Source organism: Chenopodium quinoa, unplaced genomic scaffold, assembly GCF_001683475.1.
Source record: "Chenopodium quinoa cultivar QQ74 unplaced genomic scaffold, ASM168347v1, whole genome shotgun sequence".
In the NCBI taxonomy this organism is placed as follows: Eukaryota; Viridiplantae; Streptophyta; class Magnoliopsida; order Caryophyllales; family Amaranthaceae; genus Chenopodium; species Chenopodium quinoa.
In genome coordinates, this window is record NW_018743894.1 from 1,418,515 (window position 1) to 1,436,273 (window position 17,759).

General features: G+C 40.6%; 1 long non-coding RNA gene across 1 annotated transcript; it reads left to right on the forward strand.

The window, feature by feature from the left end:
* Positions 1 to 15,636: 15,636 nt before the first annotated feature.
* On the forward strand, positions 15,637 to 16,479 carry LOC110686784. Its single transcript, XR_002504295.1, has 2 exons — positions 15,637 to 15,941; positions 16,247 to 16,479. It is a non-coding gene; the product is annotated as an uncharacterized LOC110686784 (long non-coding RNA).
* The last annotated feature ends 1,280 nt before the right edge of the window (positions 16,480 to 17,759 follow it).

The window sequence follows — 17,759 nt, forward strand, 5'->3', positions numbered from 1 at the left end:
GAGGAGGAAGCCAGTTCAAGGGCGAGAGGCGACCCTTCATCCTAACTCTAGGAAGTGGGAGCCGCCTGCCCTTGATTTCACAAAGTACCGCTTTCCTACTCCAGGAAAGAGGAAACCTGTTCGTCATATTCAGGCGGACGGGTCGAAGAAAACATACACAGATGCTCGGCTATTGCTAGAACAGAAGAAGAATGACCGATTGTCAGAGTCGGCCTCTACTTCAGACTTCCAAGACAGTTGACGCAATACCTCGATGAAGTATACTCAGTCGTATCATAAGAGTCAGTCAGGCGGCACCTCCCGTCAGTCCGGCTTTCATAGTGACCAGGCGGTACCAAACTTACCATTTGTACCGCAACAACAATATTTTTTGCAGCCACCTCTGTTTGGTGGGCATGCAGCAAAGAATGTCCAACTTATGGACTGGCAGCTACGGTTGCTTAGACTTGGGGAACAGCCGTCGGCCTTCTCCAAGGAAATTGCTGAAGCCGCTCAGCCGGCCAAAGTGAAAAATGTATTAGTAGGCGCCTATGACGGCACTACTAACCCAGAAGACCATTTGATGGCATTCACCAACCTGATGTACCTTCAAGGGTTGGATGATCCCACTTTGTGCAAGTGTTTTCCAGCGACTCTCAAAGGAATCGCACAACAATGGTTCGGCAACCTGCCGACTGGTTGTGTGAATAACTTCAGGACGCTTGCTTACTTATTCACCTCCAACTTTACCATTAACATACCTGCGAAAAAGACGACCCTTGATTTAGGAACGATTAAGCAGGGCGAGAAGGAGGGGCTTCGTTCTTACATCAGGCGGTGTCACCTGATGAGAATACAGATTCAAGGGTTACCAGATGAGGTAGCCTATACTGACTTTTTCAGAGGCCTCAAAGACGGATCGACATTCAAATTTGATTTGGTCCGAAAGAGGGTGGCGACTCTTCAAGAGGCCTTGATTGAAGCGGAAGCCTATATACAGGCGACTGATCTTTGTAGTACAAAACAGTCGGACGGGAAAAGGTTCGACAAAAAAGAAGGGCGACAGAAACAGTTGTCGAACAAAGATGAAAAGAAAAGAAAAGAGGTCTGGGCGGCTGATTCCTCTAAACAGCCGGCCCAGAAGAAGAAAAAAGAATTCAAACCATACTCCCCAAAGTATGCGTTTAACAAGGATAGCCAAGCTATCCTAAAGGAAATCAAGGGACGGATCTCAATTGAGAAGCCGGTCCCCATGAAGGGTTCTGCAAGCAACCAGAACCAAGAAAAATTATGTGATTATCATGAAGATGTTGGTCATCACACCAACGAATGCATCAATCTCATGCGGTATCTGGACCGCCTGGCCGAGCAAGGCGGTCTTGACTCTTATGTCAAGAAATCTACTGGGAACCCTTCCTTGAAAAAGCATTCGGCCAAAAAGAGTCAACAGGCCGACAACTCTGATACAGATGATGCAGTCGTCTACACCATTGCAGGCGGCTTCGCAGGAGGTGGTCCCACTATTAGGGGCAACAAAGACAATATCAGGCGGCTAGATGTAAATTCCGTTCACCAAGAACGTCCCCCCAAATATTCATTTCCTGAGATTGTCATCACTGAAGAAGATCTAGGAGGGGTAAGGGGGCCGTATGACGACCCTATCGTTATTGAATGTAAAATGGCCAACCAGAGAGTTGGCCGAATCCTTATAGATACTGGAAGCTCCTCAGATCTTATCAGTAGCAAATGTCTGTCAAAACTAAAATATCAGACTGATTGCATCATCCAGCATCCCACCCTTTAGTAGGGTTTGGAGGAGGAGTCGTCCACCCAGTGGGACGAGTGGATTTACCCATCCGCCTTGGTGAAAAAGGGGAAGGACGACACATGGTAGTCCGGTTCCTGGTAGTAGAAGAACTTTCGGCCTACAACATGATTCTGGGACGACCAACCCTGAATAATTCCAAGGCTGTTATAATCCCATCTCTTATGTTGCTCAAGTTTGAGAGGGATAATGGAACAGTCGGGTCCCTAAGGGGAGATCAGAGGATGGCCCGAGAGTGCTATCTCTCGGATATCAAGCCCACTGTCATGGCCGCTGGGTCAAGTGGTGGAAAAACAGATCTTGACAATGTAAAGGAGAGTGCGCCTGTTCAAGAAGCAGGCGGCAAGAAGAGAAAGGCAGCCCAGACGGGGGCCGCAAGAAAAGACAGAAAATAGCAATCATTGGCAGAGGAGCGGTCGGATGAATTCCGCCCTCAGTCGGCTTGTGAGCATACGGACTTGATCTTAGACGACTCACGTCCTGAGCGAACAGTCAAAGTTGGGACGACTGCTCTGAGAGTCCTGGGTGACGATTTTCACAAACTATTGAAAGAATACAAGGACATCTTTGCATTCGAAGTCCACGAAATTCCAGGCATTAGTCCTGATCTGGCGGTACATAAACTGGATGTGGATCCGAAAAAGAAGCCGGTAAGGCAGAAGAAACGGAACCATGGAGAAGAAAGAAGTCAGGCGGCAGCCGCCGAAGTTAAAAAACTACTTGATGCAGGGTTCATTCGGCAATGTTACTTCCCAGACTGGGTTGCAAATGTGGTGCTTGTTAAAAAGCCGAATGGCACCTGGCGAATGTGTGTAGACTACACAGACTTAAACAAGGCATGCCTCAAAGACAGTTACCCTCTGCCTAAAATTGATAACCTGGTCGACTCAACAGCCGGCCATGCTTTGATGAGCTTTATGGACGCCTACTCTGGTTTCCATCAAATTCCTTTATGGAAGAAAGATCAGGAGAAGACGGCCTTCGTCACTGATCAAGGGTTATACTGTTACACGGTTATGCCGTTCGGTCTTAAGAATGCCCCGGCCACCTTCCAGCGAATGATAAACACTGTGTTCTTTGATCAGATTGGGAGAAACGTCGAGGCATACATTGATGATATGATTGTCAAGTCTAAGCTTTAGATAGATCATCTGTCACACTAGGTTAAATGTGGCGGGAAATAGTCGGCCTGGACCGACTAGAGTCTCTAGCTTAAAAAAAAAAAAAAATAAAGCAAGGCAGGTAGGAAACCACCTTCCTACTTGGATAAAGGGGATCCAGTCTTTAAAGTGGCCGACTGATCGCTTAGCCTGGAAACAGACAACCAGTCGTCCAGGGGCATAGGTGGTGTGATTAACTACCTTGTACCCGTCCGCAACTATCGGCCATGCAAAACAGTCGGTATAAGTATGCAATTGGATATCAGAGTTTCGATACTTAACAAATTTTAACAAATTCAAAACAAAACAAATTCGAAGGACTGGCATAAATATTCATACCCCCGGCCCCTTGGTCGGGTAAAAGATACAAAAGGAAGCCGGTCATGAAGACCGGAAAAATATTCAGAACCCCGGCCCCTTGGCCGGGTAAATAGAAACAAACGGCACGCAAGCCGTGAAAAGAAGACATAAAGCTTAAGAAGGGGGCAGATCTTCAATAATAGCAGCTGCCGCCTGGTCAGCACTCTTTTTGCTGGACTCGGCTTCAGCTGCATCCTTCTTCGATGCATCACCCCCAAGCGGCACAAGCGCCACTACCGGCTCCTCCTCCTCCTCCAACGCCTCGTCCTCAGCAGCCGCCAGGATCTCTTGATTAAAACTATCAAAACACTGGCGGTACGTTTTTTCCCAGGAGGAAAAGTCGACATTGGGGAAGAGGCGGCCCCAGGTCAGGCGCTGGATTTGAGCAGAGTCTTCCATCATCTCCCGGACCAGCTCTTTCTTTTCTTGCTCGGCCTTTGCCGAGAGCTCCTGAGTAAGACTCTTCTCCTGGGTCACCAGGCGTTCCTTAACGTGCGCCAAGGATTTCTCCAAGGTGTCGTATGAGGACATTTTTTGGCGAAGAGGTCTAAGCTCGGCCTTGAGATTGTTGATGGTCGCCTCCAGCTCATTATTTTTCTTCTGGGCCGCCTCTAACTGAGCCCGGATAGAAGAAGTAGCCTGCGCCAGATAATAAAGAATATCAATTGTCAAAATCTCATTTTGGGCAATTTGAAACATTGCCTTATCACAGTCAGAGGCGGCCATAGCTTTTGCAGCCTTTACCTCTTTGTTCTTCCTGTCAAGGGGCTTGCGAAGGCCTTTCACTCAGAGCAGGGCCTAAGTAAAAGGGAACAGGCGACAGTTTCCAAACAAAAAACAGGCGTCCTGGAATTCAAATAACCAAAATATGCTAAGTATACCTCAGCAAGGAACCCTGCAATCCTGTCTAGGTCAAGGGTGCCGACACCCCTGACCGCCTCCCTTTCAGCTAGAGGAACGACTTTGATCATAGACTTGGCCACCTCGACCAAGTCTGGCTCCTGAGGGCCGGCTGCATCAATCATAAAAAAACGAGTTAGACCTAGTAAACAAGGGAGCAAGTCTAAATTCACAAAGACAGCTTCATACTTTTAGGCGGCCCGATTGGAGTTTTAGAAGGAGTGGACGGCTGTTTCGCCGCATGTTTCCTGGCAGCACCAGGAGAGCTGGCAATAGTCGTCCTCCAGGTCTTGGAGTCCGGCTGTTGGGAAGATGAGGCTCTTGGAGTGTCCGTCTAAAAAAAAAAAAAAAAAAAACAACACTCGGTCAGTATATGCATAAACCCAACTCCAAAAAGAGAGTGAAAGGTTCGGAGCTCACCAAGGGCGCCCCCTTGTTGCGGGAGTCGGTTGAGGATTGTTGCATGATGGAGGCTCGCAACATGGCCGCCGCAGTCTTGGAGGCGGTAATTTTGCTCATGGCGTCCGCTGCAAAAACAAATAGCAAAGTTAATAAAAAGTCATAACAGTAATGCATGGAAAAACAGAGTATTCGACAAGCCGGCTACCTCTTGAACACCAACTGCTAAGGCCACAGGCGGCCAGAAAGTACTCGTCATAGAGCCATTTGAAGCTCGGGACGCAGTGCAGGTGTACTTGCTCTCGTACCCCTGTAGTAGAGTCGACACTCGACTCTACTTTAAAGAGTCCTTTATCCAGGATCTCTTTCTTGGCTTTGAGGGGAACAGGCGGCATGCTGCGGCCGCTTGCAAGAAGAGGCGGATTCCTGTTCCACTTGTTGAAGCGCTTGTTCAGCTCTGTGTCTGAACTTTCAATGATAAGGAAGGTGTTTCGCCAATCCTTCCACTTGTTTGCTTTACCTCTTGTCATGAGGTAGCCTCTGTGGCTCGTTAATTGATACCAGCCGGTACCGCCTGCCTTAGGGGTCCGACTGAGGTAGTTCATGTGGGCGAAAGCCTCGAAGTTTGGCTCCACCCCGTGCAGTTCGCACCCGGCCACATAGCCGAGTACGTTGACCCAGGAGTTTGGGGCTAACTGCCATAACCCCAACTCATACCCATCCAAGATCCGCTGAACAGCCAGATGTAGAGGGAAGCGCAGCCCAGCCCTGATGGCCGCCTCAAAGCAGCCAAAGCAGGCGCCATCATAACTAGTACCAGCTGGCCAGACGACTGTGTCTTCTGGATCTGGCACGAAAACTAAAAAGCCGGGGCCCATTGTGTGGTTCGCAATAAAGCTCCCCACTTTCACTTGCATGGCCGTGATCCGACCCCGTGGGACAGTGCAGTAGTAGGGGGTATTTTGCTCTCGGTAAGAGGCGGATGGCTCCGCCCAATTGTCCCCCTTCTCAACTGCGTGAGAAAGTCTCGCCTCTTGTAGGCGGCTGTTTTTCTCTTCTGTGTCCAGAGAAGCATGACCAGAAGAGTTAGACTCGGATTCGTCCTCTGACGAGTCCGAAGAGGACGACTCCTCCCCTCTCCCAGAGGGGCCCGCCTCCTCTCCTTCAAAAGGAGCAGGAGAGAATGTAGACTTATCAACTGTAAAATTGGAAGGGGTCACTTTGACTCCTCCCTCAGAATTGTTGGCTTTCAAGCCCCTTTGGTTCACTTCCACATCTGGCGCTTGGTCAGATGTTTCACTAATCGGCACCTTGTGGGAGGAGCCGTCTGAGTTCGAAATCCTAGCAGTTCTTTTTGTTCTGACCATCATGTTCTGCGTAGACACAAAGACAGTCGGACTTTGTATAAAGGGCAAAGATGGGTCCGGAAAAGGGCAGGCGGCACTCCTAGTCCTAGATTCAGCCGTCCCCGGTGACCGGCTGATCACTAACCTAGGTCGTGTTGTGTGCTTCCGTGGTGCCATTTCAAAAAAGAATAAAATAAAGAAAAAATTAAGAGTAAGAGAACCGACGGTTACCTGAAAGAGTGAAGTTGACGGAGTTTTGGAAATCTTGTGTAGTCGGCTTGTCAGAGCAGGCGGTAGGCAGAAAGGGTCCGAAATGTCAAAGCAAGTTCAGGGGTCCGAATGTTCTCTCTAAAAGTTCTCAAATGTGAAAATGACTAAAGTCAACACCCCCTTATATAGGCGAAGTGAGAAGTCGAAGGGTCACTTCCAAAATTCAAAATTTGGGTGGGAGAATCTCTTGGCCTTTCGCCGAGTGACACCTGTAGCAGGCCGTCGCCTGTCACAGTGCGACACCTGTCACATGTAACACGTGACCAGTCACGTGCCACTTGTGAGGGGAAAATGATTAGGGGATTTTGCTCCCACCAATCAGAATGCGCCATGTGGGCCAATCAGGTCCTGCCAAGTGTACCCTAGTTGGAACTGTCAGGGTTTGCCACGTGGCACACGTCTATTTGTCCACCCTGAACCTATTATGTCATGACATGTGGCGTCCTCCATGCCTAATGGAGAAACCGGCCACCTAGGCCCAACTTCCGAGGGAAGCCCAATCAGCCCTAGGTTAACCTAAACCTAGGATTGGCACGTTTCCCAAGGTTATAAATACCTCCCTTAATCCTCATTAAAGGGGATTACGCACATTTAACACTCTCACCTAGAGAGACCCAATCACTTTTATTTCCGCATTAATTACTCCTTAATCAAGTACTAACTTGACCGTCGGAGGCGGATCTCCAATCTTCCGGAGCATCCGTTTGTTTTGCAGGTACAGGCGTCCGGTCCCAATCTCGGAATTGTAACTCCCCCGCAGGACATCAGAAAACCCTGAAACAGTTACTATTTCTAGTTATTATTAATAAAGAAGAGTATTAAAGTTCCCGCTGCAAAGTATTGTTTTGTTTAGTATGTAAGTAGCCTTGCGTAATCACGCGGTGGTATTACGATTAAGTCTATCTCTACGATTTAATTATACGTATTATACTAGTATTTCCGTAGAGGGAGATTTGGGAGTGTTACAGTACTTTTAGTGCATAATTGAATATGATTGCATACAATATGCCAAGAAATGTCCAGAGTACCAAATGTTCTCTTATTAACAACACCTTTCACTATTCGAACTATATAACCTCACTTCCCCTTGGCTTTTCTTGACTTGGGGAATTGAAATAGTTGGTAAAGTTTCACCAATAGGAGCAGGAGGACATGAGTACGTACTAGTAGCCATTGATTACTTTACTATGTGGATCGAGGCCTCTTCTTACGTTAACATCACTTCTAAACATGTCGCAAAGATTCTCAAACGAAACATATTTTGTAGTTATGAAGTTCCACGTAAACTAAATAGTGACCAGGGATCTCAATTTGAAGCAGAAGTTAAGACTCTCTTAGCTTGTTATAAAGTAAAACATCATCATTCATCGCTATATAGTCCCCGAATGAACGAAGCAGTAGAATCGGAGAATTAAAACATAACATACATCATTAAGAAAAAGGCAAAAAATTATAAAGACTAGCCGAACAAACTACACTTTGCCCTCAGGGGTTATAGAACATCCATACGAACATCAATAGGAGTGACTTCATACTCCTTAGTTTTCATCATGGACGCAGTTCAAAAAATTGAACTAGAAATACAATCATTACGCATCGTACTCGAAAGTAAGCTACCAGAAGCTGAATGGGTACGAGCAAGGTATGAAGAGCTTTTATTCCTCGATGATCGATGATTAAGAGCTTTGCAACATGTACAAGTCTACCAACGACTCATCACGACACAATTTAACAAAAGGGTACGACCCGTAATATTAAAGAAGGTGACTTTGTACTACAAGAGGTTAGAGGTCCACTAACGATCTTAGAGGAATCTCAAACCTGATTGGATAGGACCATACCGCGTAATTGAAATTTTTATCACGATGAGCCGTTAAATTAATGGATTTTGGTAGAGATGAAATCCGCCAATTAATAAATATTGATCGACTTAAAAAGTATTACATATAATTAAAAATCCAAATAAACTCGTTCATTCATCATCAACACTCATGTCACTTAACATTCAAATAAAGATTCTGAGTGTTATGCGCTTTACCAAATGACACGGTAAAGCTCATAACATTTCGGGGTAAAAAAAATATATATCATTCAAAGCGTTCATAATTTTTCGAACATCACGAAAAAACTCTTCATACTTGGGGGTAATAATAATTAAAAAATTTTTAACGCTCATAATACAAGTATCGTGCGAAACTAAATAAGTTGCGCGTGGATGTCACGTGTAACAAAATTTGTTGTGCGCGTCAGGCACTCACAACCTTAAACGTTGCGCGCGCCACCTAATGACTAACTACGAACCCAAAATTTTACGCTTGAATAGATATTCGTTTTTTTACTAGCGATAAAATAAGGGCGTTTCTCTAACATTATGTGTACTCAGAAAACAACAAAATTAAACTTTTATTTAAGTTATAAAATAAATTTTAATTTGTTTTTCATTTGATTTATCCTAGTAGGAATAGTGAGAAATAAAAAATATATATGTAACTCTTTATTGCAAAAGAACTACGCAAAGACCTGATTTCGTAATATGAATACGTAGGTAATCTTTATGGTTCGGTCATATATATTAAAAAAAAGGGCACTTTTTTTATTCACAACAAAATTAAAAACAAAACATCATAGAAATAGATAATAAATAATTAGAAAAAATATTAGTAATTACACTTTATTAAATTTTTTTTGTTAAACTACTAATTGTGTAACACTCTAAGGTTTTACTTTGTCTTTAATCGTAACAGTTGACAGAGGATTAGTTTCCATAGTAGTACTTTCGGCAACGTTAGAGATTTCCCCTTCCCCTTTATTTTTAATTCAAACATTATTCTCTAACTTAGGAATAGGGGCCTTTTAAACTCTCTTTCCTTTGTCCTTAGTATTTGTTGGAGCCTTTTTGCATGGATTTGATGAATGTTCCTTTATCTTCACGCCTTGTTGCGTAGGTTTAGGAGGAGCCTTCCTTTTAGGTTCCCTTGAACGAGCCTTAGGTTATGAGGAGAAGTCTAACTTTCTTCTCACTCCTTTGTTTTGGCCATTAGCAAGAGTAGTAGTGGCCGAATGCATCAAAGGCTTGGGTGGATTGTGAGCCGAGGCTGCTTGATTTTGATGATAAGCCTTATTTAACTCTCCCTTGTATGCTGAATTCATCCTTGCCTTGTAAAAGAAAGATAGTACTACGCTGGCCGTGGGATTCTGCACCACCCACTTAGGAAGACTAGACCAGTATTCCATCTAACGAGAAATCCATTCAGGTTTAAAGTTCACATCTTTAGGGGCATCATAATCCCGTGGGGGATTAATTTTGTTTCATCCCATACTGTCTCATCACCCTACAAGGAAAGATTTAAGTAGTAATGGAGAGGCCTGAAAACCTAATGTAGGGACAATTAAAACTATTCCCAACAATACTACTTATGTTCTACCAAGGAATTAAAAAACGTATGATAGGAACCTCATGACAAAAAAAAAACGTTCATTCTTCCTTATTATTATGTTTGTAAATATGCTTTGGATTTTGCTTTTTCTCTAGACCTAGCCGCGTGAGAGTGGTACTATGGGCTAGATGCTAAGTTCAAGACATCATGTCCTGAGAAGATGTAGTTTAAGCTTTCACCACCCAATATGAGAGTAATATAGAGTTCAAATCAACTTTGTGTGAACTTGAAATTCTAAAGCAAGGCAACGATGAAGGTTTCCTTGCTTCCTATTGTAGATGGCGAGAAAAGGCGGCCCACCTTGCCCAAAGGCCACCTGAACTCGAGTATATACAAAAGTTCATTGACAATTCTCACGAATAGTACAAAAAACATCTACGCAGTAAGTCCTACTCTGTGGCTACTAGGATTGAAGATAATCTTGATAAAGAAAAGGCAAACAAGCCTCATCATCATCAGACTAAGAACAACCTACATAAAGGGGAATTATAACACTTCATCCTCTATTGATGTATTTGTGACTTTTACACAATATAATAGCACAATGCGATATAATGACCCTTAGAGAACCCAGACAAAAGAAAGAAGGTTTACACAATTTCCTGTGAGCTATAAAGAATTACTAGAAAACTGAATGAAAAAGGATTGCTCGCACAAACAGGGCCAATGCCAACCACTCCTCCAGAAAAAAGAAACTCTCAAAGGAATGACAATGCCTATTAAGTTATCATAGAGGTATTGGACATGATACTGAACGTTGCTTTGTCCTATAGCACAAAATACAAGATCTAGTAGATCAGACAATGGGAGAATTCCTACGCCTAAACCCAACAATAACGTATCCCCAATGGGCCCCATTGAGGACATTTCACATCGATAGGATCATATGGGAAGCGCATTATATCACTCCCACAGGGAAGCCTCTAACCATAACACTCATAGAGGCAACTAATAAAGTATGTTGGTTATGGGACGACGACTTCAAAAACTTACATATCTCTAAGTATGCCGCCGCCCCACCCTCATCTCGTCTACAGAACGAAACAAGTAGTGCGCTTGATTGGGATCCTTTCTTGGAGAAATCGCAAGATTTATCAAATCTATTATTGGATGAACAATGGCATCAAGCACAACTCATGGAGCATCTTCAAATGGAGGCAAATTCAAAGCCTCTAGAAGAATGTTGATTCATGAGTCCTATAACTAACCCAAACGAGATAGATCATACAACTTGTTATGGGCCAGTTTATCAAACACGATTAAATGGATCTTTGACCATTAATAATCAAGTTCAAAATCAAGTACCACCTCAATCTGAGGTAGAAGATCCATTGATCATACAACTTCGTCAATCTAAGGCGAATTTAGCCTTTGGGAACTTCTTAGTACTTCTAAAGAACATAGGAATTCTCTTATGAATGCTCTAACGACTTTGTCTATAAGTACGGACACAACTCCATAGGATCACGTTAGCTTGCTCACTAGGGAAAATTTCGACAAATCAATCACTTTTACTAATGATGATTTTCCATCAAGGACACTCCCCACAACAATGCATTATACTTAACTGTGAAGTGAAAGAGATACAACATACCTCTTACTTTAGTTGACAATGGGTCCGTCGTAAAGTTATGCCCATTAACAACTGCGAAATATTTAGGCCTTAATCTAGAAAAAGATTTTCAATCAACAACACAAAGCATTAAGGCTTATGACAATTCATGACAATTCTAGGAGATCGATGTGTGGGAGTGTTAAGCTACCAATTACCATAGGCCCAATACAAAAGATGGTTGAATTCCATGTCATGGACATTAAACCTACATTAAACCCTCTTCTTGGACGTCCTTGGATACATGAGCTTGGAGCAATACCATCCTTGCTCCATAAAATTATTAGGTTAAACTATCAAGGTATTCCTATGACTTTACATGCTCTCTTCTTAAAATAGAAATAAGTGATCAATAGTTTCATGAAATAAACCATGATAATGAAAAAGAGGACATGAAGGGATTCCCCGTGGAGGCAATTTTCACACTAGAAATGGATGAAAACCTTGAAGAACCATTCAAGATTGATCCATATTGGAATAGGAATAAGGAAACTTCTTTTACTTCCTGTCCCAAAGATAAGATTCTCTTTTGGATTGGGATATAAGACAACTAAAGAAGAACCTGAGACTAACGATGCTAAGATCAAAGCACGTAGAGACAATAATAAGAAAGGGATAATCTTTTTACTCCTTGCCTACAATCAAACACTCTAAACAGTCAATTCGTTAGGGAGGGAGAAGATTTACCCATGATATGACTTTCTAGAACCATTAGTTCTAGAAGGTATCAAGAAGACTGGATTCGAATTATTCCACGATTGCTACTTCATGAATGACGATTTCGAAATCGTTTGATCAAAACACCAACTCCAAGGTAGTATGAAAGGCAAGCATTTAACTTGCTATTTGGACTAGAGCAAAACCATGTTACTACAATGGCTAATCAAAATGCCATCACAGATGAAGCTTTTGACCCAACCTCATTGATCACCTCTTCCAACGAAACCTTCGAGCATGGAGGGAGGAAGACTTTCAAATGGATTAACAATAAAGGTGACAAGCTTGAAATCACTACAGGCAAAGGGAAGATGTTTCAAGAATCTGACGATAAGTTTGGTTTAGATTTTAAGGAAGCTGAAAGTTTAGGCCTTAAGGCCATTACCAAGTCTTTGTTATCTAGTTCTAAGGACAAAGTTCCCAAAAAGGATTCTTCTATTGATGTACTTTCTTTTGATTTGAATAATATGAGCTCTATTTTCGAGTATATGCCTTCTCTTGAATCTTTTGAATGATATAATAATCAATCTAATGAAGGTGATAATATTAACAAACTGGTTGAATTAATGAATGAACGAGAACAAAATAATCATGTAATTGAAGTAACAGAAACAATCAGTATAATATAGGAACTAATGAAAACAAAAAGGAATTTAAAATTGGCTTAACCTTAAATTCGGAAGAGCGATCGATCCTCATATCAACGCTCAAAGAATTTGAAGACGTGTTTGCTTGGTCATACAAAGATATGCCTAGAATAGATAGGGAAATCACGGAACACACCATTCCCTTGAACCCTATCTTTAAAACAGTAAAACAAAAACTTCGACAAATGAAACCCCATGTCGCTTTGAAAATAAAAGAAGAAGTACAAAAGCAACTAGCCGTTGGTTTCATTTGCGTATGTAATTACCTAGAATGGGTAGCAAACATTGTCCCAGTCCCTTAAAGGGATGGAGGAGTTCGCATGTGTGTTGATTTTAGGGACCTCAACAGGGCTAGCCTTAAAGACGATTCTCCTCTATCTCATATTTACATATTGGTAGATAATACTGCTAAACCTGTGATGTTACCCTTTATAAATGCATACGCAGGTTATAACAAAATTATAATGGAAAAAGAAGACGAAGAAAAGACATGCTTTATCTTCCCTTAGGGTACATATTGCTATACAGTTATGCTATTTGGTCTAAAAAATACAGAAGCTACGTACCAAAGAACAACTAGGACTCTCTTGCCTGATATGATGCATAAAGAAACATAATTATATGTGGATGACATGATTGTAAAGTCGAAAGATAGAATTGGACACATAAAAGCTTTACGCAACTTCTTCACTAGCATAAAAGAATATATAATGCGATTAAATTCACAAGAATGTGTTTTCAGATTGACTTCTGGCAAGTTACTCGGATACGTACGTAGTTAGCACACTTGGTATTGAGATCGATCCCTCTAAAATAAAGGCAATTGTTAATATGCCTCCCACTTAAACAGAAAAAGAAATAAGGGGGTTCCTTGGAAATCTACAGTACACTAGTTGAATTATTAATAAATTGACGATGACTTGTGAGCCAATATTTAAAAAAATGAAAAAAGTGGAAAAATATGAATGGGACGATCAATACAAAGAGGCTTTTGAGAAAATCAAAGATTATCTCAAAAGTCCACCAATTTTAGCACCACCAGTACCCAAACTACCTCTTAGGCTATGGATCACCGTTACAGACACAACCATATGAACCATGTTAGCACAAAAGATAGAAAAAGTAGAGCGTGCAACATAATATATAAGCAAAAAATTCATCCAATATGAAATAAAATATAGTAACTTGGAAAAAATAAGTTTAGCATTAGTGTGGTCAACCAAAAAATTACAACATTATATGCTATCACACACCACTCATTTGATTTCACAACAAAATCCAATAAAGTATTTGTTTGAACAACCACTGATAAAGGAAGAATATCCAAATGGTTGATATTGTTATTCGAATTTGAACTAAAATATATTCATGAAAAATCAATAAAAGGAAAAGTAATATATGATTTTCTAGCTCAACATCCTATTCAAATAAGTCATGCAGGAACTACTCATCTTTCGGATAAAGAGATTCTCATGACATAAGATGACAAGTAGGTAATGTACTTCGATGGTGCATCCAATAAAAAAGGTTGTGGTGTGGGAATGTTACTGATAAGTCCAAAGGGATCACTACTCATCTTTCGGATAAAGAGATTCTCATGACATAAGCCTACAACCTCGCTGAAATTCTCATTTTTCTGCTGGAAATGCTGGCTCCTGCTGAAATTTTGCAAGGATATAGCTTTTTCTTCTTGAAAATCTTGTTGTTTTTTGAAACATTTGATTATCCTGCTTGCTAAAAAGTTCTGATTTTCGCTGGAAACTTCAATTTTCTTGCTTAAACTCTGACTGACTTGGTGAAAAATCTGGTTTCTCTTGCTGAGAAATATTACTGCTTTGCCAAAATCTTGAATTATCTTCTGAGAAGCTTTCTTCCTTGCTGAAATTCATATTTTCCATCGAAAAAACTGAAACTACTGCTTAGATTTTGTGAGAATATCAATTTTTCTTCTGAAAAATCTTACTGTCTTGCTGAAAATTCTGATTTCTTTTGCTGACAAACCTTGCTAATTTGCAAGAGTCATCAATGTTGAGCTAGCTGCTGCAGTTCTTAGCTGATCTGAAATCTTATCAAACTGAAGAATTTGACTTTGAATTTATTGTCCTTTACCCACTTATTGAATTGTGGGAGTTCTTCTGCTCTTACATCCTCTACACAAGCTATAAAATTTTGCATCAAACTCGGCGGCAGCTCACTACTGCGAAGCTAGACTTTGTGCTCCGCAATATTATGCTGACTGGTAGGAAAACACTTTGATCAGACTAATTTTGTCGATCAGAGTACAGTAGGAGCCTTTACTTCCTTTATACGTATGATCATGACATCCTAGAGGGGTCAGGTATCACTTTGACGTTATACCTAAACAATCATACTTTTTCTTCAATAGTAAAATCAAGGAGCAGTAGCTTGTAGGCTTTAGGGTCTGTAGGCCTTATTATCCAACAAAACTTGCACACCAGCTGAATTTTTTTTTAATTAGCTGAATTCTTGACACATGGAAATTTAAATTCTGTTGGACATAACTAAATGTCATTAGCTTCTAAACCACTAAAAAATTTACGAAGTAATTCTCGTACTTATTCAAAATATGCAAACGTACAATAATTAGAAGTGTAATTTGATTCTAAAAACTCTGTAATGTTTGTAGAAGAAGAAGAATGGCGGGAAGTGTTCTTGAGTTGATGTATTGGTTGCAACTCGTACAAGAAAATCTGAGAAGGCTAAGAATGCAATCAATTTGGAAAATAACACTCATGCAGTAGTAAGTTTATAAGTTTTATGTTTGTTATTTTCTATTTAACATTTACCATCTTATCTTTTAACTTAATATTGTTTATTCATAGGATGAGATAAACAAATTAAAGGAACAAAGAGAGCAAGGTCTTAATGAGAAAACAGATGAGCAAATTATTCAGGATGTGCTTGGCAAAGATACACATGGGTATTCGAAAGCTCATGGACCTGGTAGAAGTATAACACAACATTTTAAAGTAAAGCCCTCTCGAATTGATCTTACTCAAGAGGTGAATGAATTTATAAAGAAAGCAGATCAAGCAATTGAAGATGCAAGAAAAGAAGCTGAAACTGCTAGAACAGAAGCAGAACAGGCTAAAATAGAAGCTGAACAAGCCAAAAAAAGAGGCGGAAGCTGTTAAGAATGACGTGGACAGAAAAATTGCTGATAATAATGCAGATTGGGAGAAGAAGTTTAGTCAACTTCTGGATTTTCTTGGAGCGGGAAGTTCATCAGATTCTGATGATTTAGGAAGTCAAGGTTCAAAGGAATGAAGTAAGTAATGCTATCTTCACCTGTTATACATTATTCATTGATGCATGATTCATCTTAGATATAAGTTTATGAGCTTAAAGTAGTTATACATTATTCACCTGTTATACATTATTCACCTGTTATAGCAGCAGTAGTTAGACATTAAAGATTTTTGCCATGTGCGAGTTGTTATAATTCATGAGCTTAAAGTTAATTGTTCTGTATTTTGTGTCAATTTGACTTTTTCATTTTGAAAACATATCCTTTTTTTGGTGCTCTTTTTGAAAAAATATTAACTTGATCATTTATCTATTTATTCATTGTAGGTAACAAGGAGCGGAGCACAGACATATTGTCACATTGTACATATATATAGAGTATATATTGTTCTTCAGCAAAACGATTTGAGTGTTTTATTTTTTATTTATTTTAGTAAGAGTGAGCTAGTGATGAGACAATGAGACAATTGATTTCTAGTATGTTTGTATGTATGGATATCGAATTCAAGTATGTTTGAATGAATGGGATTCCAAGACATAATATCACCTTTTTAATGTTATATATCGATTTCAAGAATGACAAATATGATATATTTGAGAAAAAACTCGATCTTTAATATTCAGTTATGCGTATACCATAAATGCTGCAACAAATTAAAGCTTATGCCCATTGAAATTATTAGCCACGATAGTCATTAGTGTAAAATGATATTATTTGTCACGATAGTAATGTGGCAATGGATTTATTTGCCACGGTATTATTTGTGGCAAATAAATAATTAGCTACAGTATATTGCGGCGACAAAGTTTATTAGCCACGGTAATATTTGTGGCAAAGAAGATTACTGGTCACGGTAATATTTGTGGCAAAGAAGATTACTGGTCACGGTAATATTTGTGGCAACTAAGTTTATTAGCCACGGTAGAATTTGTGGCAAAGAACTTGTTAGCCACATTAATATTCGTGGCAAGTGAATTTGTTTGCCACGTTACATACCCGTGGCATAAAATTCGAAATTTGCCACGACATCCATTTTCCCGTGGCAAATTTCCTAGCCACGGCCTCTTGTGTCACAAGAGTAAATTTAAAAATTCTCGTGGCTACACTACATTGCCACGAGAATTTTAAACTTGTGCCACGATTTTACTCGTGGCACAAAGGTGAATTTGTTGTAGTGAAACTATTTCCAATCATACTATTTATGTTCTACCAAAAGGAATCACAAAATGTATATTATGAACCTTATGACAAAAAAAGACGTCCATTCTTCCTCATTATTATGTTTGTAAAAAATGTGATGACCAGGGGACGTTTTCACTCCGTTAGCCTCAAGATTTTGTGGCTGATCAACAATTCGCAAATGCTCCATGAGCCAAATCTTTAAAAAAGAAGAAAAATTTTATTTGCGACATTACACAAGCAGGTGGCGCGTGCATGACAATCACTCGCGCGCACCACTCCAGCGCATCTTGGAAGATTGCGCTGGTCAGACTTCCCTTGAACCCGTTCTCGTTTGGGTCTCCTCTGAGGTGATTCAAGCAAAGTACAGTTCCCTCCAGCGCTAAGGGACCGGGTGAATGACATCCCTCTATTTGCTCCACCATGGACAACATAGAATAATCTCCATATTCTTTACATATCCTAAGAAAACAATTGACAACAAGACAAAAACACAGAGCACGAATTTTAAAACGATGTTTACTCAAATTGTCACGAGTGGCGACGAAATGTTCAATAAATTTAATTAAATTCACGTCTTCTTATGTCCTAATTTTTGCCATATCTTTGTCATTCAAGCAAAAAAATCGTAATGGAACAATTTCATTCTTTTAAAGAGGA